The following is a 24,764-nucleotide window of genomic DNA, read 5'->3' as shown; positions in this document are numbered from 1 at the left end:
ATGCAACTAGGTCGTGGTGCTTGTCGCCTTGTTGTAGTTGGCTACCAACTCCACAACCTGTCAGAGATTGAGGTGCCATGGGAGCTTTGCTGCCACTGTTTGTAGCCCAACTGCTCTGATGTATCGCTCTATCTCGGGATCTTGTAAGGCCATGTATGTTGCTGTGTTGTGGTAATATAATATGTGATCTTTAAGGTTATGCTGGAACTGCGAGTGCAAGATGATCCTTTATAGCTGCTCCAGCCATTCTTGGCCTAACTGTGGTGAGAACCTTGTAACTTGGACCCCATGTTCCAAGAAATTTTGCACTTCTTCACTATCTCGTATCTGCCTTTTCCAGAGGGTACGCATGGTAGATTGCTAGGTGGATGATTCCGGCTCTTGCTACTGCTATTGGTCCATTTGTTTGGGTAGTGGAATAGAGATTGTGTGGGAGGAGGAGGGTGTAACTAAGTGCTGGAGGGCAAAAGTGACATTAATGAGCTCCTCGATGCAAAAAGTATTGTGAGCAGATATGGAGTGGGAGGAGAGTGTGGATATGTATGAAAATGGTGAGCGAGAGTGATTTCGGAGGCTTTTGGGAGCTGTGAGAATTTGAAGAAAAATTTGCAAAGTTTTTGTACAACAGAAAGTGAGCTTCTGAAATGAGGTAGCTTGTTTATATAGGGCACTTGGTAAATAGCATAGCGATTGGCTTTATTATAGCTGCGACAATTAGCATTAATCTAGGTTCATAGTAGTGAATAAACATGATTAAAGCAATGAGTAAGCATTATTAAAGTGGCTTTGTTAGAGGTGGGTGCTTTATCCATATAGTAATGTGTGGGGTTATTTATGGTAGCGACAGCTGCTATTATTTCTTAGTGCAAAGGGTGGCGTTATTTTTTTAGTACAATGGGTGGGGCAGTCACGCTGTGTTAAGATTATAGCAGTGACTCAGTTTTGAAGACCCTGGTGATGATTGTGGGACCTTTTGCAGCTAGACTTCACCTTAGTGTTTGCAGTATAGAATGTGGTGTGGACTTCACCTTGGAGCATGCAAGGATGTGGTGTGGACAATCTTGATCGACGAAAAGTGTGTATTATGTCCTTGGCCACGTGTCGGCAGGTGACAGATTTAGTGATTGAAGTGCGAGTGGACAAATAAAGCCCAATCACCTAGCCGTGATGGACTGCCTATTATGAAGTGGTGGATGAAATTATGGAAGTGGAAGACCGACTTGACCTTGTTCTATTCTCACCTAAGACTCACACTTGCTATTCTCACCTAGGACTTAGACTTGCTATTCTCACCTAGACCCTATGCATGGATGGTGGACTGCATCCTTAAGTCTAAGAAATACCTAGAATCCCTCTAGATGATGTATTTGCTCTGAGCGCTGTGCGGGAAGGCTATAGAAGTGGTGTTGCATGTTCGCTGGTATTAGCTTCCACTGATTGGAGCACTACGTGGAGTTTGGCATAGACATGAGGAATCCATTGCTTTTTAGGTGACTCGATGAGAGCATTGTCGTGTGCAACAGATGCTAGTGTTGTAGAATGTATCTAATGGATCCATTATGTATGTTGCTTTTGTAAATGTTGATGCTGAAGTTGATTGTGTGGTGGGGTGCCTCAGAACCCATTGATATTCAATCTCGGCCTAGAGTGCAGCAGGTTCTTGTGGCACTACCCTTTTTTTAGGGGTAGGTTCTTGTGTTGCCCTAATAGAATCCCTGATCTTTCAATAGTTGTTTCAATATCCATCTAGAGTGGTGATTTTGTTGACCCTTTGGTTGCTGGCATTTTCTTGTCCTATTTCTCTTCAGGCATGCAACCTTAGCCTTTGCGGATGTAATAGGAGAGTTGGTATCCCGTGGTGGAACTTTTCTCCTTCTTGGTGGAGCTTGGGAAGAGGAATCGAAGTTTGAGTCCTTCGAGAGCCAGAGTGAGCACCTTCCTCTAGGTGCCCTCGATGCTACTTGGTTAGGAATATCATCCTTCTTGGATGAGGCTGCTGTGGGAATAGCTCGTGGAACCGTGGGGTTCGTCGGCTGCTCTCCTGCCTTTCTCTATTCATAGGGTGACATAGATGAAGCCTTGGCATCGATTGGAATAACCAAGGTGTGGTCGTTGTAGGTTAGGGTTGCCGTTTGCTCTTGCCAGTCAATCTGGCAATTAACTATCCAAGACCATGTTCTTCCTAGAATTACCTATTCATCCATGGCACTTGTTGGTATAACATAAAATTGATTTGCCACACAATGGTTGTTAACGGACAAGGGAATTTCAAGATAATCAATAGCGGGGAAAATCTCTCCATTTATGGCACGAACCATAACAGGTTTGGGTTCTAGGGTTACCTTGAAGGTCAGGAGTTGAGTGCACATGTCATAGGAGATTAGATTATGGATGGCACTTGGATCAATGAATGCATGGGCTAAACATATGGTTTCCTTGCACAATTCACACCCTTGTGGGAGCAACGGTTAGGTCTTCACATGGGGTGTAACCCTTCCAAGGATTCTTTATAGATAGATATAAGTCCTACATTCTTTGCCTTGGCCTGACATGCTTTAGCTTCTTGTATGACTTGCCACTTCATATGAGCGACCTCTAGTTTTAGCTCCTTTTCCCGATGGCACTCTAAGCTGGGCACGATAAACTCCATGGGCTTTACAACTTCGATCCCAAAATGTGAGACTGAAAGATTTCGATTAGTGAACTACTGTACCACAAAAGATTTCGATTAGGCAACTAATGTGAGATGAAAGATTCAGATTAGACAACTAACATGAAACTAAAGAATGAGAAGGTTGGGCTCAATGAACTCTCTCCATATTTAAGTGTAGTGCAGACACAACTAAGAGCCCATTACAAAATCTAGCCCCAAAACTCTATACGCCAGTCCAAACTCTATAACCGATCCACCTACTACGAATCTATGGCATACCCAAAAGGCTTTGGAATCCTTTTGTTCTATCTGAAAACGATGTTGGATCGAATCCTCGCAAAAACAAACCTGGAGAAGGAGGAGGAAAATAGCTGCAAGGAGGACATCTCTTATTTCCTCTCTTCTTTCGTCTTTTCTCCTCTCTTTTCTCCCCTCTCTTATTTCCTCTCTTCTCCCCTCTCTTCTCCTCTCTTTTCTCCTCTCTTCTCCCCCATTTTCTCCTCTCTTTTCTTACCTCTCTTTCCCCTCTTTTGCCCTCTCTTATTTCTACCTCTTCTCTTTTTTCTCCCCTTTCTTTTCCTCTTCTATCCTCTCTTTTCCTTCACTCCTCTCTTTCCACTTTCTCTTATTTTCACATGCTTTCTCTTTCCTCTTCCATCCTCTCTTTTCCCCTCTCTTTTCCTCTTCTATCCTCTCTTTTCCTTCACTCCTCTCTTTCCCCTTTCTCTTGTTTTTACATCCTCTTTCTCCCCCCTCTCTTTCTCTTATTTTCATACAGCATAGCAAATAACAAAGAGAGGGATACAACATAATGTCATCATAGAGTATAACAAATATCCAAGAGGGGTTACAACAAATATCCAAGAGAGGGCTCCCTCTTATATACTAGAAGCTGTAATTACATTCTCCAAATCGGAGCACTCTATAAACTGTAATTGCATTCTTCATCGTTTGGTCTTAGATGAAGTGCTACCCTCTCCTATGTCATCTCTCTTATTCTTCTTATCCTTCACCTCTTTTTTCTTTTGCTCCTTACTCCAAGGAGCTTCCTTGGGCATGTGGCCTTCCTCTTACATGTAGCTCAGCATCTCCTCAATAGAATCCTCTAGGATTTTACGATTGGTCTTGTCCTAGTCAGAATGATCCTCACCCTCGATGTGTGTGGAGGGACACAAATGCGCCCCAAGGAGTGATGGTACATCTACCTACCCATCCTTCATATCATAATACTGATGGTACAGCTCCTCCAAGTATGCTATCCGAGCTTCTTTGCTAGGGTCCATTGGGAGTAGTAGAGAGAGAGCGATGAGAAGAAGGCAACGAGAGTGACAAGAGAGAGAGAGCGAGAGAGAGAGAGAGAGAGAGAGAGAGAGAGAGAGAGAGAGAGGGAATGGTTTGGGGGGCGGGGAAGAGTAATAGTTCGGATAGCAAGGTAAATTAGTTAAGGAAGGGGGGAAGAGGGAGGGGGGGGGAGGGCTGGTTCGACCAGTTTAGTAGAGTTAGGTAGGGAGAGTAAAAAGCGAACAAATGAGAGAAAAGGAAAAATTGGCTTATAAAACCAAAAAAATAAAGAATAAATTTTTCTAAAGGAAAATAAGAGAGAATTTAAGGAAAGTAAGAGAATTTTTTATAAATTTAAAAATTAGGAGATTTAGGAAAATTTTAAGGGAAAAATGAGGGGGTTTTTTTTTTAGGGGTAGTTAATGGATAATTTAGTTGAGTTTAGGGACTTTAAACTAAAGGGGGTTAGGAATAGTTTAGGAGTTTTTTAACTGGGTGGAACTTTAATCAAAGAGTGAGAAAAAACCAAAGAGAATTAAATAAGGAATAAAAGGGAGAGTTTTAATTAATAAAAAGGAAATTAGGGAGAAAAAAAATAAAAAAATAGGAGAAAATTTATTAAGGGAAAATGCTAATGGGAAACATTAAAGAAAAAGGGGGGGGGGGGGGGAGGGGGAAAAAAAAGTTAAAGTAAATGTAAAGGGGGAAATGAATAGGAAGTGTATGTGTGGGTGTGTGTGTGTGTGTGTGTGTGAGAGAGAGAGAGAGAGAGAGAGAGAGAGAGAGAGAGAGAGAGAGAGAGAGAGCATTTATTAATGTCTACAAAAGACCAAAGGGTCTATGAGACTAAAAGAAACTAGATACAATGAAACCTATGGGTAGGGCCACTTAAATGGGCTCCTCTACCTAGGGCTAATGCCTGTGACGAGAAATAATAGTACATCATGCTATCACTACAAGAGAAACCCACAAAGGGGGGAGCAAACACCAAGAAGAATTCCCTAATTTTCTATTAGTCGATCACTCCCCCCCCCTCGAGTGACTGGATGTATGTATGCTATCTCTGGGACCAACACGACTACACAACTGTGGAGAGACATGAAGAGCTCATCTAATAGTTCAACAGGGGAGAGAGAGAGAGACAGAGAGAGAGAGAGAGAGAGACAGAGAGAGAGAGAGAGAAGGGGGGGAGGGAGCGAGAAAGAGAGAGAGAGAGAGAGAGAGAGAGAGAGAGAGAGAGAGAGAGAGAGAGAGGAGGGAGGGAGGGAGGGAGGGAGGAGAGAGAGAGAGAGAGAGAGAGAGAGAGAGAGAGAGAGAGAGAGAGAGAGAGAGAGAGAGAGAGGTAGTTTAAAAGGGTTTTCAAAGGATTATAAAGGGAAGGAAAAGTAAATTAGTATGGTCAAAAGAAAAAAAGGAATAGTAAGTGTATGTGTGTGTGTGTGTGTGTGTGTACCCACCTTTGCCCAAGTAGGATACAACACACTAGGTGAGACAATAGGTCATCACCTCGTGTGATGACCTACTATCTACCCGAAGAGAAAAAGCAGTATTGCGAAGTGCAATTCAAAGTAATGGACAAGGAATAGAAAAGTACTTGAGTGCGGTACGTAAAACAGTATGGAACCAAATTGGTTTAATAGATATATGGGTAAGTGGACAATTATGTTAAATACACGTAAGGGCATTAGGTAGTATGGGTGAACAAGAGTGAAATTAAGGATTATGGTGGTGAAAAAATGGACCAATGTAGGAGGGTGTAACTAAAAGGAGTGGGGGGAGGAGAGAAAAACATGGAAGAAAAAAAAAAAAGGAGGGGGGGGGTTGTTTAGAGGCCATAAAGTTTGAGGAGGGTAATGGAGTTGTGGAAGTAATAACACAAGGGGGTAATAGAGCACATAGTTAGTGAGACAGATGTAAAGGTGTGATAAGGCAATAGGGTAAAAGAATGTAGGTGTGTGGATGGGGAGAACAGTGTAAGAGGAGTGTGATAGGTAGTGGTAAGACAAACTGTGACTAGGTAGTAGTATTAACATAGGTAGAAGGGGGAAAGGATTTAGTTAGATAGCCAAAAAGAATTGTGAGGGTTGGTAAAACATAGGTAACTAGGGCAAAAGATAGGTTGATGAGTCATAAGCTAAGCTAAAAGAGATGGTAAAGTGTAGTAGATAGGCTAATAAATCATAAGATAGGATAAAAATAATGGTAAAGTTCAGTCAATAGGTTAATGAGTTATAGATCCATTGCTTAAGATGAAAATTAGGCTAATAGTACTTGCAAAACTGTAAGAAAAAATAAGAGGGATAGGAGAAACACAAGTAGAGAAATAAATTGGGAACCTAGAGTAAGTCCAAAGTTTTACGGGGAAATGATAAGGGGATGGGAATTATAAGAAGTGAAAACAAGAGAAAAAGAGGAAGAAAAGGGAAATAGACAAGAGGGAAAATATAAGGGTAAACTTTAGAAAAAGAGAGGTGAGGGAGAAATAAGCTGGGGGGTAAAGACAAAGAGGGGGGGTGGGGGGGTTTAAATAGCACGAGGAAGGGAAATGAGTATGAAGTAGAATATAAAGGAGAAGTAAGGGGAGGGGGGGAAGAAATAAGTAGAAAGCGAGAGGGGGGGGGCAAGGGGAGAAATAATTTACAAATAAGAAAGCAAAAAAAACCTGAGAGTCCATGGGTGGTGACATGGAAGGCAAAAGTTGATGAAGGGGGAGCTAACAGTTAGCACGGATCACGTGTGCAAGGGGGAGAGAGAAGAATGACAGCACGGGGGACGAGAAGTTCGTGTTGGAGAAGGGCTCTGAGCCACACAGTATCCAGTTTAGGCAAGGGGATTTGCAATTGGTGTTAATGCACCGGATTCAGCATTAAGGGAGCTATAAGGTGGTTGAAACACGAGTACAGCCAGGAGACAAAGCCCAACGATGCAGAGAGGACAATGCAAGCCCACAAGGGAGCAATAAAGTAGGCCATAGGCAATGCTTGCAGCAGGTACTGCTAGAGCATAAGAGAGATGGAGCACTTAATGGTGAGGGCTTAGGAGGAAAGTGTCATAAGAGAGGAGTTTAAATAGCAAAGGGATGGGAGAATCGAGGAGGTCGAGAGCTGGTTTAGTCTGACGGGGGATGTGAAAGTCAAGGGGTTGCGTAGAATACAAAGGGAGGGGGGGTGCGGTCAAGGGGGGGTGTGCCACGTAGTCAGGTAGGGGGGTTCTATATAGGTAAGGGTAGGGGAGTGGCTAGGGAGGCAAAGATCCAAGGTAGTCGGAGAGTTAGGAATGGGAAGACTCAAAGGCAGTTGGGTTAGGTTAGGTGGGTTTGGTGGAGTTTTAGATAGGGAGAGCAATTCAGAATAATTTAAAAATGGAGCAATTGCGGGAAAGAAGGGACAATGCGAAAAAAATTAGGAGGAAATAGGAAAATGGGAAAAGTTAGGGGAAAATGGGAGAAATCGAGGAGAAAGATGGAAAGTTATGAAATGAAACGGCAGGGCTTTGGACGGGATAGAATAGGAATAGATTAGGATTATAAGGTAGCGGCTTAGATTAGAAAATTTTAATTTGGAAAATATAAGAAAATACTAAAAAATAGGGAGTTTTAAAGGGATTTTTGGTTTATATATTTAAATGAAAGGAAGAAATCAAGTGGCACCAAATAAGAAAGGAAAAAGTGAAAATAAGAATAAATACAAGAAAAATTTAAGGATATTAGGGAAAAACTAAGAAAGGAAAAGTAATAACGAAAATAAAAGGAATTTAGAAAGGAAATTAAAATAGGGGATGAAGAAGAGAAATAAATATAAAAAAGTTTCAAAAAAATTGGATGATAGGAAAAAATAAGATCATGAAAATTTAAGAAGAAAATGAAAAATTAGGGAGAGACAAGTCTAGAAAATATGAAGGATAATAAGAATCATGAGAAAATGAGAAAGGAAATAGAAAAAATGAAGGATAATAAAAATAAGCGAAAGTAATAAAATCAATTAAGGATAAATTATAGGAATAGAGAATAAATTGAGTAAATAGGGGAAAACAAGGAAAAAGTAAAATCATAATAAGAAAAAATTAAAAGAAATTACGAGAAAAATAAATTGAGAAAAATAAGAAGAAGATACAGAATAACAAATTAGAAGAAACTAGGAGAAAATTTAAGAGGAAACTAGAAACTTAGAACAAAATAGAGAGTAAGCGGAAAATTTAGGAAGAAACTAGCAAATAATCAGGAAATAATGGAAATAATTAGGGAGAATTGAGAAATTAAGGGAAAAAAAGGCAACTAGGGAAAAAGGGAATATAGGAAAAATATATAAAAAATTAGGAGAAAAAATTAGGAACAAATAAGGAGAAAATTGGGCAGAAAATAGGAAAATTTTGGGGGAAATTAGGAAAACGTAGGGAAAATTAGGAGGGAGAAAAGAGAGGGGGGTAAATTAGGAACAATTCTGGATATGGAGAGAGAGAGAGAGAGAGAGAGAGAGAGAGGTAGTTTAAAAGGGTTTTCGACGGATTATAAAGGGAAGGAAAAGTAAATTAGTATGGTCAAAAGGAAAAAAGGAATAGTAAGTGTGTGTGTGTGTGTGTGTGTGTGTGAGAGAGAGAGAGAGAGAGAGAGAGAGATCATTTATTAATGTCTACAAAAGACCAAAGGGTCTATAAGACTGAAAGAAACTAGATACAATGAAACCTATGGGTAGGGCCACTTAAATGGGCTCCTCTACCCAAGGCTAACCCCTATGACGAGAAATAATAGCACATCATGCTATCACTACAAGAGAAACCCACAAAGGGGGGAGCAAACACCAAGAAGAATCCCCTAATTTTCTATTAGTAGATCACCCCCCCCTCGAGTAACTGGACATGTGTATGCTATCTGTGGGACCAACACTACTAGATAACTGAGGAGAGACATGAAGAGCTCATCTAATAGTTCGGGAGGGGAGAGAGAGAGAGAGAGAGAGAGAGAGAGAGAGAGAGAGAGAGAGACAGAGAGAGAGAGACAGAGAGAGAGAGACAGAGAGAGAGAGAGACAGGGGGGGAGGGGGGGGCAGGGAGGGAGGGAGGGAGGGAGGGAGGGGGGAGAGAGAGAGAGAGAGAGAGAGAGAGAGAGAGAGAGAGTTCATGACAAAACATTAGAAGCGTCCATTCGAGAGTCATAGTCCAAGTGCTTTGAAATGGTAGGTGCTGAATTGGGGCACAAGTTTTGCTATTAGTGCATTTAAAAGGCTCTTACTTTACAGAATGCACATAGCACAAAAATCATCTAACTACATGGCTTCTTTGCATGGTTTAAAACTTGAACCAATCAATCACAAATAGACTATGTTGAATCTATTGTAAATTACTTGCTTGGTTATGACAACTTGGGAGGGACGTTTTGTGTGTGTGTGTGTGTGTGTGTGTGTGTGTGTGTGTGTGTGTGTGTGTGTGTGTGTGTGTGTATGTGTGTGTGTGTGTGTGCGCGCACGCGTGTGTGTGTGTGTGTGTGTGTGAGAGAGAGAGAGAGAGAGAGAGAGAGAGAGAGAGAGAGAGTTTATTAATGTCTACAAAAGACCAAAGGGTCTATGAGACTCAAAGAAACTAGATACAATGAAACCTATGGGTAGGGCCATTTAAATGGGCTCCTCTACCCAAGGTTGATGCCTGTGACGAGAAATAAAAGTAGTACATCATGCTATAACTACAAGAGAAACCCACAACGGGGGGAGCAAACACCAAGAAGAATCCCCTAATTGTCTATTAGTCAATCACCCCACCCCCTCTCGTGTGACTGGACCTACGTATGCTATCTATGGGGCCAATGTGACTAGACAACTGAGGAGAGACATGAAGAGCTCATCTAATAGTTCGGGGGGGGGGGGGAGAGAGAGAGAGAGAGAGAGAGAGAATTCATGACTAAACATTAGAAGCATCTGTTCGAGAGTTATAGTCATAGGGCTTTGAAATGGTAGGGGATGAATTGGGGCAATTGCATTTAGATAATGGAAGATGGTGGTGAATTCTCGGCAAAGTTGTTCCTCAGCCTACCTTTGACATTTATGATATGCAACAACAATTATCATGGGTGTCCTCAAAATAAGAGGATTAGTACAAGCGGTGAAAGGGGAATTGTTTATCCTTCGGGAAAAAATCGTTTTGACTAATTAAGCTTATTGGATCTAATGTAATGACCATTTTTGCATTCACGTGATATAGTAGTTAATATCATATGATTTATTTATTTTGGTTAACCAAGGGCTAGATGGTGTAAATTAAAAGGGAAAAAGAAGAATCAAGGGCTAGATGCTATAAATTAAAAGGAAAAAAACGGAATCATTGTGGTTCAGGAAAGGAACGGCTAATGATCCTTGTAAAATGCAAAGAAAATTACATATGAGAGGGGCATTGCCAGTCAAACGAGGCTAAGATGGCCCAGAAATATGAGAAACATCTTGGTAAAGGGTGATGACCTTAAAAGATTGCCTTGCAAACTAGGCAAAACAGAATTTTAAGCATTGGGCATCAATGCATGTGAAGAACCACCTTGGCTCCAAAACATCTAGTAGGATCATGATAATCAAAATCTGGATATGAATAAGGGCAAGTGTTGATGGACACCTTGGTAGAGTTACCTTGTATACCCATGAAATCCATTTGTCTTATGTGAGGTAGGAATAATGCATTGGTTCACAAACATAATTCAATGAGGCACATAGGTGTGGAAGGCTTTGGCTTCTTGGACAAATATGTTTGAACTTACCACCCATTTGGACTCTTGGTGATAGTAGTCTCCCTTAACAAAAATAGGCTTACATACTATCCCATGCCAAGAATGTGCAATACTTGAGCTACATGTGGCCTCCACCTTGAAAGGTGATGTTGGTGGCTCTATCACATATCTTAAGGTCGTATGGAAGAAATTTCTTATTGTTTCATGGAATTTAAAAGTAAAATGTTAGTGAAGGTAAAACATGGGAAGCAATACCCTTTTAAATAAAGGGGTGGCAACAACATGTTATCTTTTGTTCAGGCTCTCAAAAAGCACCTCAAGCATTCCATATGATGAAAACACATGACTTTGTAATGTAGGTCATTAGAATTTGGCATGTCCTTGATCTAGGACTACCTAAGGACATTTACAACTAGAGAATGGGACCCCCCACCCAATTTGGACCCTTACATGGTGGCTAGGATTGCTTCGGATCCCTTTGCTTGCACAATTGGCCTTAGTTGGCCACTACATATATTGAGCTACTTAGGGGCCATAACCCTAACTACTTAAGGTCTAGATTGATTCCCCTTCAAATCCACTCAAGTGTGCACTCAATACGGCTCATGTCTCTTGTGTGCTCCATTGGGCTGTAGCTAATGTTGAAGGGAGATCATTAGCCTCCCCAAATGGTTGCAATGCTAAAAGGTCACTAAAAGAAAGCTCTCACCTTCCTCCAATGCAAACATTGATAGAGGGAGGTCCTCAACCTCCAACACTAGTGGAGGGAGGTCCCCAATCTCCAATAGTGGTTGCTTCTTGATTGGGTGTCCTATTGCAAAGTCTTGGCAAGCAAGCTCCTCCTTGCACCTTCACACAATGTCATGCTCTCACGTGAGAGACTTGCAACTAGAATAGTGTTGGGATAAGGGATTGCATACGTTGCTCTTGACACCAACTCAAGTGTTGGTGCTTGTGCATGCTGCTATTAGGTCCCTAGATACAATGCTAGCAAGCTCCAAGTTCTTCACTTTGGGGTTTTGAAATGCTTCAATTGCCACTTGGCTAGACACAACCAATGGCCAAATCCAAATAGAGAATGTCCAACGCCCATCTCTCTCTAGCTATCTCCATGACATTAAGATCTTGGAGTTTGTGCCACCTTAACAATCCAATCTCATTAGCATTCATGTATTACAAGGGTATACTAATGTGTGTCACATAAGAGCTTTGATTATCATGCAGTGTTCTCACAACCTTTGACCTTAAGTGCATATCCTATGACGTGTCTAATCTTTTGACCACTTTGAATTAATAGGTTGGGATACCTTTTCTAAAAACAATCCCACCATCCTTTCCTCGATACTCAGTTTTTGAAAGAGATATGTTTTTATAGATTTCAACTACTGTGAACCTCCTTATGGGTAGAGACACTCCATGCTTGCTTTTCCATATTGAAAGAACATTATAATAGTGCCTCCTCCTCCAACTATGGATGGTGCTTGGATGTTGCATTTGCTTGTGGGTTCTTCCCTCATTATGCATTGATAGTAGAAGTGGTAGTTCAATACATCGAACGCACTCTCTTAATGATGCACCATTGTCATAATCATGGATGCAGGATATTGGCCGTATATCTTGACCCTTCTCTTGGGAGACTTTGGCAAATGAAAAGGGTAGCCCATGCATTCCACGTGTAATAACAGGGGGGGACATGGGGCAATGTGGCTAGTGCAATCATGGAGCACATGGTTGATGAGGAGAATGTGGGTATGTCGATTACCTTCTTTGCTACCCTATGGACCCTTCATGGAACTCTTGCAGCTCCTATGTAGTGTTTTTTTAAAATGAAAATTTTAGAAAATTAGGCACTCATTTGGGTTTGGGACAAAAAGTTGGGCAACCATGGCAATTCACTTTTTTTGTGTGAAAAATCTTTGTTGATTGCTAAAAACAACGAAAATTTGACAACATATCACTTTTGATTGACGAATCCCAAATTGGGTCATGTAGCATATCAAATCGAATGGTAAGGAATGATTTAGATATTGATCATGTTTTTTGCATCATTTAATAAAGTTAGATGCATCAAAATAAGAATTTTATGGCGTTATGACTAATTTTCTCCACAAAGTTTAGAGCATAGTCGCCATTTTAGGCCATAATTTCTCAAGTGTGAAGATGGTAGGACACATCAAGGTGACTATAGGGGTGTAAATCTACATCAAGATGATTGGTTGATGGGGATAATGGACAAGATTTGGATTGGGTAATGGAGGCTTGGAAGCCTATAAGCCTAGTGTGCTTAAATGTCTCAAAGTCACAGCTACTACTACTAGTCCAATGTCGTTGCTACTCAAAAGTTGTTGCTTGTCTTTGTTCTTTAACTTTGGAGCTTATTACTGTAGTGCACATTGAGAAATATGCCTGCCAAGGTGTGACAAATTTCATTTGAAACTTATAATATCTCAATCGATTAAAGGCTTAGCATAGATAGCCGGTATGAGATAGAAAGGTGGTGTTCAATGCATCTTTAGCGGTGTATAAGTCCAAGCAACCACACTATTATAAAAGAGACAAACGAGGCAGCAGTTGCTGCACTATCATTTTTTCTCAACAAGGAAGCACATAGAAGGCTTACAAGATGGGAGAGGGAGAGATGGAGAATGGAGGACCACAAATGTACAGTCAAGACATAAGATGGCATTGAGTATAACCTTCATCAAAGAGAAGGCTAGAAGTGATCCACACAAAGCACACAAGAAAGGGTACAAACGTCTCCAATGAAGTATTTATACTAAATTCACTTCTTTTAAATGCTCTTACTGTAAAAAGAAAGGGCACACGAAAGCTAAATGCTGCAAGAAGCACCCTATGCTTAAGAAATGTGGAAATATGGCAAGCAAGGCCACTTTAGTAGAGAGTGTACCACTAAAAAGGAGGCCACTTTAGTAGAGAGTGTACTACTAAAAAGGAGGAAGGGAGCCTTGTTCTTCTTTGTCATATACATTTCTCTAGTTCTTTTTGGTCGCATGTACTACTAATACCATGTCTCCGTAAATAACCCAAATAAGCCTGTAATTTCATAAAGACTCCTCCTAATTTTATCACCTAATGTTAGTGCAATATCTACCCGTTTTGTATTGAGGGGTGTGTTGAGATTTGTACATCAAGGTGACTAGAGGATTGCAAATCTACATCAATGTGATTGGTTGATGTGGATCATGGATTGAATTCGGATTAGGTTATGGAGATGTGGGGAGCCTATAAGATACGTGGTACCTTGTTTGCTTTGTGTGGATCCCTTCTAGCCTTCCCTTTAATGAAGATGATAATCAATGCCATCTTATGTGTTGACTCTACATTTGTGGTCCTCCATCCTCCATCTTTCCCTCTTCTATCTTGAACACTCATCTAACTTTCAACATAGCCCAATTAGGTGCTCTTTTCAAGGGGGGTCTCCGTAGAAAAACACTACTCCTAGGATGCAATTTGTTAAGCTTTTGGTAGCAACAAGTACAAGTAGTAGAAGACAAGGTGGGATATGGGTAGCGCAATGCAAGGGCAAGAACAAAAATGGCTAATTATTCTCAAGTGCCCGTGGGTAGCAACAAGCGTGAAGAACAGGTAGGTGCATGGGAGGGAAGCAATGCCAGTAAGAAATGGGAGGCACATGACACATGAAGATTGAAAAGCTTAAGATAAATGGAAGCAATGGGAGGAGAGGATAGTTGGGTAGATTCAAGGGTGGGAACTTTGGTTGGGAGGGGCGTAGGTTTGGCAGGCTTCTTGGGGAGACTTAGGTGGGGGTGGATGCAATGCAAAGCAGTGGTGACCTCATGTGGATTTCCCCCCACACACAAGCTCTCCTTCCCTTGGAATCTAATTAGCATGGAGGTGCAAAGAATGTGTGCTACAAAGGGGTTCGTTTTCACTATATAGTCTCATACTTACAACATGAATGGGTGCTAGTGCTACAAAGGAGTTCATGTTCACTGTACAGTCTTGATACTTGTAGTTGCAACATCAATGAGAAGGAAAAGAGATGAGAGTGGGAGGGAGGGATGGATAGAAAGAACATGCCTAGCAATGGGGAGTTATTAGGATTAGTAGGGCTCAAGGATATGGCTTAGACTTTGGATCGCTTAGTAGCCTGTATGGACTCTTATAGGCAAATGGGCACAGGGGTGGTTTTGTTAGTGTGGCTACATCCATGAAAGGAAAGCATTTTAGCCATGGATTTTTGGGGCTATTCATGTGAAAATTGCTGATTTCAAACATGCAATGATTGTTGTTTTAGTTCAACCATTACGAAGTTATGGATGGGTGTCTTATCAAAGAGAATGTTTAAAATTCGATGGTTTCAAAGAGAATATTTCAAATTTGCTCCTTTCAATGCTATATTATGTTTCATTTCGTGCCCCTTTGTGCTCTCTCAAGGTTCATTATGTAGGAGGGTTTGTTTTGGACATGTTGCATGGGTGGATGTGTAGAGTAACTTGCATGGTTTGGGAAAGTTGTGCTCCATATTTGTTGACGCGTAACGCTAGTGCTGAGCATGGGATGGACAATATAAGAAAAAGGAATTCCACATTTATTGCAACAAGGTGTCTTTGCTTACTTTTAGGAGGGGGACCTGCTCTCAATCTCCATGGCCAATAGGGCTCCCCAGCGCCATTGGCTGGTGCGGGAAGGGCCTCTAAGAGCAAGCTCGCATGCACTGCCAAGCGAGCGATCACAATGTGTAGACGCATTTTCTTGTATGCCCAGCGAGCGAAAAGGGGCTGCTGAAATTTCAGGAAGAAGCTGGCCAATTCTCATGCGAGAAAAGGAGCTTGCCTAATGTAGAAAGCGGGCTGTTGAGCAGAGTGAGTTGGAACAATGGTCCTCCGTAGCTACCGGACGATCTTGCCTTGTGTGATCTAACAGCGTCCTCGATAGCAAGCGCCAGGGAGCCTTTTCTGCTGAAAATGACAACCAAAAGTCTTTGCTTAAGTTATGGCCTTTGGGGAACTCTTCCCCTAGAATCTTTGATGTAGGAATGTTTGCAAGGCTAACACCTAGGATTCTGCAGTCTGAATTCCAGACTGCTGGAATTTTATAGGTTTGCGGGTCATAAATGACCCAGGGACCATGACGTGTGGAAGTAGAACAATCTCCAGAGGAGAGGGATAGAGGACGCCGATCTTGTATGGGTGAGAAATGGGTACTCAGAACCTGCCTAACCAGCAAACCCCATCAAACAGACGGCATGGTAAACAAGGTGCACGGGCGAAGACTATCAACGGCTCTGGATGGCACTCCTTTAAACCAGACTGCGCATGCAGTGACGGCAATTTCGGAAGGAGCACCTCTCAAGCAATTGTCATGGAAGGAGACTCTAGATCAGTTACACCGTCCCGACTCTCGAATCGATTTTGGTACCTATGCTTTTCTTCTGCGTTCTTGTGGGAATGCGAAGGCATTAGGTGAAGGCAAGCTCGTCCATGACCATATTATCAAGAGCGGACTCGAGCGAAACAGTTTCATTGGCGGGCTTCTCGTCCAAATGTATGGACGATGTGGAGCTCTGGAAAATGCTCTAGCTTCGTTTGATAATGTGAGCCAACGGGATGCTGCCGTGTGGAATGCTATCATCAGAGCTTGTGCCCAGCATGGGCATACTCAGAAAGCTCTTTGTCTTTTTGATCAAATGGAGCGGGAAGGAATCAAACCGGACAAGTTTACATTTGTTTACATTCTTGCTGGATGTGCAAATCCGGCCGCTTTGACTGAAGGCAAACGAATCTATGAACACATTGAGGACTCTCGCTTTGAGGCAGATATTACCGTGGGGACAGCGCTTGTCAAAATGTATGGAAAGTGTGGCAGCCCTGAAGATGCACTAAGAATTTTCAATAGAATGCCGGAACGGGATGTATTTACTTGGACAGCTATGATTTCAGTGCATGCCCAGATAGAGCAAGCTAAGGAGGCCCTCCAACTCTTTGAACAAATGAGGCAGGAAGGGATGGAACCAAATGCTGTCACCTTTGTTTGCATTTTCAATGTTATTGCCAGCTGTGCAAGGATAGCTGAAGGTCAGCGGATGCACAGCCTCATCTCAAACAGTGGATTTGAGCAGGATGTTGCTGTGGGGAATACTCTCATCAACATGTATGGCAAATGTGGCAAGCTGGAGGATTCAAGGCGAATGTTTGACAAAATGGGTCAACTCAACGTGGTCTCATGGAATACCATGATTGCAGTCTATGCACAGCATGGCCACAGCAAGGAGGCCATACGACTCTTTACACAAATGCAAAGAGAGAGCATCAAACCAAATAAGGTCACATTTGTTTGCGCTCTGGACGCATGTGCAAGCTCTTCTGCAATAGCCGAGGGTGAGCGAATTCATTCATGCATCCTGGACAATGGATTTGAGAGGGATGTCATTGTTGGGACTGCTCTTATGACAATGTATGGTAAATGTGGCAGGCTAGAAGATGCACAAAAGATATTTGATGAACTACTTGAGCGGGATCTTTATTCATGGAATGCCATGATAGCCATGTATGCTCGTGATGCACAAGCCAAGAGGGCCCTCCAGATTTTCAACCACATGCAATTGCAGAAAATAAAGCCGAACAAGGTGACATTTGTCAGTACACTTGATGCCTGTGCTCGCAGTGCAGCACTTGCAGAAGGTGAGTTGATGCACAGGCGCATCCTGGAAATGGGGTTCGAGTCTGATGCTGTTGTTGGGACTGCTCTCGTACACATGTATGGCAGGTGTGGCTGCATTGAGGATGCACGGAAAACATTTGACAGGATGGCAGGACGAAATCTGGTTTTATGGAACGTGATAATTGCAGCGTATGCTCAGCATGGAAACCGCAAAGAGGCACTTCAACTGTTTGACCAAATGCAGCAGCAAGGCATAAAGCCTAACAGAGGAACATTTATTAGCATTATTGATGCTTGTGCCAGCCCTGCAGCTTTAGCTGACGGTGAACAGCTGCATGCTTTGATCTGTGACAGTGGATTTGAGATGGATGCTATGGTAGGGAATGCTCTACTGAAAATGTATGGGAATTGTGGCAGCCCAGAAAAAGCACGTAGAGTGTTTGAAAGGATGCCAGAGCGAGATGTTGTTTCATGGACAGCTTTGATCTCTGTGTATGCTCAGCATGGGCAAGGCAAGGAGGCATTAGAGTTGTTCAACCGGATGCAGCAAGTAACAAAGCCAAACGAGATTACCTTTGCCTGTGCTCTTGATGCATGTGCCACATGTGCAGCTTTGGCAGAAGGTAAACGGATGCATTCCTGCATTTTGGACTGTGGATTTGAGCTAGATGTAGTATTAAATAATGCTCTTCTCAGTATGTATGGAAAATGTGGCAGCCCAGCAGATGCACACAGGGTTTTTGACATGATGCCCAAGCGGGATGTGGTGTCATGGACGTCTTTGATTGCAGTGTACTCCCAGCATGGGCTGGTGAAGACAGCACTTAGACTCTTCAAGCTAATGGAGCGGGAAGGAGTCAGGCCTAATGAAGTCACCTTTGTCAGTATTCTTGCCGCATGTAGCCATTCTGGGCTGGTGAATGAGGGTCGTGAGTACTTTTCCACCATGACTCAGAAACACGGAATCTCACCAGGAGTGAACCATTATGCTTGCATGATTGACTTGTTTGGGAGGGCAGGCCTGTTGGCTGAGGCAGAACGCTTGATTCATGGCATGCCTTTTCAACCAAACATTTCAACATTCAATGCTTTGCTCGGTGCTTGCAGGTACCAGAATGATGTAGAGCGAGCAGAACGTGCTTCAAAGCATGTACTTGAAATGGATCCGGATAATGCTGCAGCTCACATAACTCTATCAAGTATTTATTCTGCCGCTGGGAAGGAGGAGAGTGCAGCAAAGATAATGAGTCTGTTCAGGGATAAGGGTCTCAAGATGCAGAGTGGTCATAGTCTGATAGAGGTGAACGGAAGTGTGCATCGGTTTACAGACAATTCTTTGCATGCTCAAGAGAAGCTCTATGCTGAGCTGCAGAGATTAAGTGCGCAGATGGAGGAGGCTGGGTTTGTGCCTGACACAAACTTGCTGTATTATAATGCTGATGAATCAAAGGAACATAAGGTCAGCACTCACAGCGAGAAGCTCGCTATTGCTTTTGGACTTCTTAGCACACCTGCTGGAACTGCTCTTCTTATAACCAAGAATCTTCAGATTTGCATAGACTGTCATGCAGCCATCAAGTTAATATCAAAAATTACTGAACGTAAAATTGTAATTAGAGATGCCAATCGCTTTCATCATATGCACGATGGTGTTTGTTCATGTGGAGATTGTTGGTAAGGCACCAATTAAAAGCTTTGATCTTACTTGGGCCGCAATCAAGGATAAAGATGGCCCCTCAGAGAAGTCTGAGCCCTTAGAACTAACTGCACCTTCTGAGCTAACAAGAAAGCTTTCCTTTCCCCTTCGAGAAAAAACAAATTATGTTCTTAACCTAGACTGAGCAGTATTGGTAAACGATAACCACCTTCATTCTTAATGCAGAAATTTGTGCTGCACTCCATTCTCGAAGGGCAGTATGTAGTTTTTAAGGGCCCTGTGAAAGATAACTGAGTCGTAGCACAAAGTGCTGCCTCACCTGGCTTAGCCAGAGCAAGAAGGTTTTCCTTTCCTCTGTTCAAAGGGCTTTTTTGTTTTTGAAAAGTGCATAAGAGAAGCAAAAAGGGCTACAACAATAAAAGTGTGCGCATTGATTCGTCATGGAAGCTAATGTGTCCACAATTATAAAAAATGTCTTCCAAAGGAGACACTCGAAATAGATTTTGCTAGGGAGTTGTTTTTTTGTAATGAAAGTCCAAAGCTAGTTCAATGAGAAGTCGATTCATTACATGCAGCATTAAGCGGTTCTAATGACTGCAATAAGCGTTGATTGAAAACCGAGAAGCCAGGGTCAAATAACTATTAAGGCGTACCCTAGAGCACAAAGCTTTACCTTGCCTAGCAAGAACAAGAGTGCGTAACCTATTTAGAAAACACATCTTTGAGGTCAATGATTACACTAATGCCACATTGTATACCAAGCACGATGGACTCACAAGATGTTAGACTTAATCAGTCGAGTAATCTTGCCTTGGATGGGACATTTGCAGAGACTTTGATAGCATTAGAGCCCTTATGAAGTCTCTTGTACACATGGAAATCATTAACCATACATTCTAGTAGTCAAGCAAAGCTCAGGAGTGGGAATCTAACAAAAGCATTAGAGGCAAAGTGCAGCGGTTACTTCGGAGATGGAATTGTCTATATTTTAGTTCTCGGAAGTCTCCGCCAAGGAAGCAAGAAAAATACAACCAATAATCTTTGCTTTGCTCCATAGATTGGGAATAGAACGCGAAGCGACGTTTTTTGACTCGTCAGTTTTTTGCATGCCGCAACAGTTTCCTATTGAAGGGAGGTACATCATCTAGACTATCTTCTATCCTACTAGAAATGGATGAATCTCCCCACGTGGGATTCAAACCTATGATCACTCGGTCAACAACCGACCACTCTATCGCTTGACAGGTGGGGAGTTAAAACCAAAGCTACATGTGTCTCCATAGGAGAATTTGGGATATCTAGCAGTGGGAGATGGATTTGCTTGGCTGCTATCTATCTATCTATCTACCTACCTACCTACCAATTACCCACGGACAAAAAAAAAAACGAGTTTGGGTTAGTGATATGTGGAAGCTAGGAGGCGAAGAGCTTAGGAAATGGTGCCACATGCCACCCTTGGACTCTTGGACTTTTATGGGCTCATGAACTACCACAAACTCTTAGACTTTTACCCTTGGTCTCTTAGACGAGCATGAGGTCTTGGACTACCACAAGCTCTTGGATTACCACCCTTGAACTACCACAAGCACTTGGACTACCACCCTTGGACTCTTAGACTACCATGGGCTCTTGGACTACCACCCTTGGACTCTTAGACTACCATGGGCTCTTGGACTATGCTACGTGCTGCGCTTGGACTCTTGGATTGTCATTGCCTTCGGATTACGTGCGGCCCTTGGACCCTTGGACTATTATTGCCTCTTGGATTACCACCCTTGGACTCTTGACTTTTATGGACTCATAACTACCACAAGCGCTAGGACTACCACACACGTACACATATGTATACGTGTATGCAACACACATACACATGTAACATGCAAAAACATACACATGCGCATAGTGGCCATGGTAACAATTTACAAGACCCGCTAAAGGTAGGTCATGCAAAATCATAAGGGGTAGGCCGCATTCTAGTAGTCCTATATGTAATGAATTGATGGTATTTTGGACTCAAAGAATCTCAAGTTAAAAGGATTAAAAAAAGGAATCTTAAAGGGTATATAGGTGAGGCATAAAATTTACAATTCTCACCCATCAGGGTCACAACAATCCTGGCTTCAAAAGATCTCACTAAGTGTAACGTGTAGAGGAGCCTTTCTGCAAGATTTTCAGCATGGTAGTCTGGAATATGTGAGTAAAAGTATCATCAAAACGATATTTTATGGGGTTGTCTTTGGGTACCACCACGGTAAGTGTGGAGCTTTATACATACATACATACAAACATATACATGTACACATATAGATTTAATAGTGATGAGCCACCCCTTTTTTTCTGCGTGAAAAAGCGCCACCCTATTTCTATTAGGTTGTTCCCAAATTTCGCAAAGAGAGTCCCATGGATTGTGATCTTGCATTAGAATTAGCATATACTTACTTTTTCTAGCAAAGGAAGTTTTGCTAACCCTAGAGGAATTTTGTTTATGCCACAATTGAAGTAGATTCATGTTCTTGTGGTGTGCACATTTTAAAGTATTTTGACAAAAAATCCAATCATTGTATGAAAAGAGCTTTGTGTTCCTATTGTTGTATGGGATGGCAGTGGAGATTTACCTTCACTAGCACTATCCTCTAATGAACCTAAATTTCTTAAAGGTAGGAACCATCAGCCCATGTTGTACTTTTATCATGAGTTGACAAGGTTGTGTTAGAACTTCATAGAGGCTAGAGTTAACTTTGATGACCTGGGATCATATGCACTTCATGAGGTTTCCAATGATTCCTTGTGTCTGAATAAAATAAAGTGTTTTTTTATGTTGACATGTAAATATAACGAGACTATTTACACTTAGTGCAATCTTTGAGGATCACTCCAGAGAATATTACACTTAGAGGATATGAGTTTTTAACTAGAAATGTTGATCAAAGCTAGGAGGCAAATGAAAGGCTATGATTAAAGAGGATTATGATTATCAATAAGAATTTTACAATAGGAGGCCTTATTTGTAGATGTGTGTTATCAATGTGAACGCTTTCTAATATCACTAAATGGAACATGTTGGCCATCTAGTCCATGTAGCTAGTTTAGGTTGCCTACTTTTGCTTCTTTTGCTACACAACCGACCTAGTGGTACAAACTTAGCAAGCTTGCTCGGCAACTAGCCCATGTAGATTCATGATTATATTTTGCATATACTGTGACATTCTAAACTTAAGATTTCACATTATTTGGAAAAAACGTATTGCATGTTCAATGAATGTCCTTGGAGGTAGGGTATAAATTTTTTTACATTTTGTAAGAATGAGCAAATAGGATATGTGCCTTTCTAGTTTCTTTGATACATGTGTCTTTGTGAAAAATTACTCATTTAAAAAAAAAACAAAGTGTACACTAGCATTCCCTACACCATCTTCATGATACTATGATAAATACCAATTTATATATTAACTTTGAGAAGCATACATACCATTTTTATATTTTTTAAAGAAAAGAAGATACTCAAGTATAAGGAATAATTAGATAACACTGGGTGTGGTCAAACAATGTTTCCTTTCATGTATTTAGAAAGGTGTACTTTGGGGGAAGAAGTGCAAAAGAATCTTCAAAATGTATATTGACACGCACAAGCACATCTTGGAGGTGTCTTAAAGTCATCAAGGAGCATTAAGCTAGCTCTATTGTGACTGACTTGTAGAATTGATCCTATTACCTAGCGGCATCAACTAATTTATGCATGTATATTTTACAACCTAAAATGTACTAAATTCTCATTGCAAAACAATAACAACTAGCAATCCTTTGTTCTTCAAAATAAACTAAAATTCCTCAAATTTACAACTTGTAGAATGGAGCTAGTACTCTATTCTCATTACAAAATTCAGCAAATACTTTCCAATTCTCTAGCTCTTTCAAAATCAACTAAAGGCTCTTAAAGGTACATACTAGAGAACTGAGATAGTATATTATGAGTCCCATTACAATCCATTGTCCTCTATCAAAACCAACAAAAACTCTCAAATGTACAACCAATGTAAAGATTAATTCTCATAACAGTAACCACCTTCTTGCAAACCAAGGTCTTCGTTCGTGCATATCTTCAAGGGGTATTATAGGTGCTTTCTTGAGATTCTTGGGCACTAATAACTCTTCCTACACACACCATCCATGATATTCTTCCCTTAGATGATTTTGAATCCCATCCTTACGATGATGGACTGACAACATCCTATTAAATTTTAGGCTAGCTTGCTAGAAATCAACCACCTTGCAAATTATGTTATTGATACGTGATTCATATAATATAGTTCAATCCCATCTCAAAAAAAATCTAGGGCATAGATATCAATACATCAAGGTGTGAATGAATAGATCCAAATTATATGACAAGGAGAATGTGATTTATAAATTCTTATTGCTATCAATTCCAATTGATAATAGAAATCATCATAATGATAGTAAACCAATTGAGTAGCCGAATTAACCGACTAGAGCAATTTTGCATTACCTAAGAATCATTGCTCATCCTTGGCTCATCTTGGTTATGAGGGATCCTTCATGGAGGGGCTTGTTTTTGCCTTCTTTTTGGTTAGATGACAAAGAGAACCACATATTGCCCTTGTTGCTAATACTTTCTTCATAAATACTTTCAATAAGGAGGCATAATTTCTTTATACATGATTAAGCAAACAACAATCGAAAAAATTCACATCTCAATGTTGTTTTTGAATTAGTTTGTGGCCCAAATCATCTACCTCATTTGCAAATTTAAGTTAATTTTTGCATAAATTGATCAAATTTATGCTAGCATGTCTTTCAAGGCATCTTGGTGGCACATGTCATTTCTCAAGGTAGGTGGAATTTAGTTGTCCATCTTAAGCATAATCATAGTTATAGGTGCCAACATAATTATTGCACGCCAACCTATTGGCTATCTTGCAAAGTGAAGTGATCTACCATATTTTGCCCTCACATGTACAATTAACACGTGGAACATTTAAAAATATGAATATTATAGAGCAACTACAAAAGGATAATGAGAAGACCTTAGTCATTGCAAGAAATCTTGATATCCACACATAGTGCAGACTTAAATCATGTAGAGAGTCACCAAGTATAGTGTGAACATAGATTTGGCAGAGATCCACCACATTAGAGCACTTTCAATGTGTGTTTTATCGACAAAATATGCACAATTCCTTTGCTATGGGACTACATTTGATAATGCAAGAGATTATCTAAGCTCTTGATCGCACATGATTACGTTAGCTCTTAATAGCTTACATATATAATTCTCACAACTTTGTGAAGTGGAGGCTAGAGGGATACCTTGAAGGACCCTTGCTCAATATTTTTAGAAACTTTAGAAATAATTGCAACAAAACAATTAGATATAGCTATATCACCATGAGATACCAAAGGGGGGAGAACCTGAAGGAGAACTTTTGCATCCTTAGTTTAGGGAGGTAACAATCAAGAAGCAACTACTAGTGAGCAAGTCAATAGTGAGCAATAATTAAGGAGTGAGCATAGTGAGAAATAATCAAGAAGCAACCTAGTAGTGAGAAAAGTAATATAGTAGTTCTAACAATAGCATGTCCTTCTGAAGCTTGTTTTCTTCACATCATCCAAGTGCTCAATGCATGTAATATAAGTGCCACATCTTAATGAGAGCTCAATCCAATGGCCCTGATGGGGCCACCCTTGGCATCTCTTTTGCTTGGGGATGTAATGAAACCTTAAAAGTTGAAAAGTCTCATGATTCAATCAAAGATTTGTTCTTTATCAAAGGCCATTGAGCAACCTAGTTAAATGTGATTGGCATA

At 41.1% G+C, this 24,764-nt stretch overlaps 1 pseudogene; it reads left to right on the top strand.

The window, feature by feature from the left end:
- Positions 1-15,257: 15,257 nt before the first annotated feature.
- On the top strand, positions 15,258-19,338 carry LOC147901494 (putative pentatricopeptide repeat-containing protein At3g13770, mitochondrial pseudogene; annotated as a pseudogene).
- Positions 19,339-24,764: the final 5,426 nt, after the last annotated feature.

This window comes from Dipteris shenzhenensis, chromosome 5 (genome assembly GCF_047967505.1).
Source record: "Dipteris shenzhenensis isolate YYH24624 ecotype China chromosome 5, Dip_SZ_1.0, whole genome shotgun sequence".
NCBI lineage: Eukaryota > Viridiplantae > Streptophyta > Polypodiopsida > Gleicheniales > Dipteridaceae > Dipteris > Dipteris shenzhenensis.
Note: the sequence above shows the minus strand (reverse complement) of the source record. Positions and strands in the feature narration are given on the sequence as shown.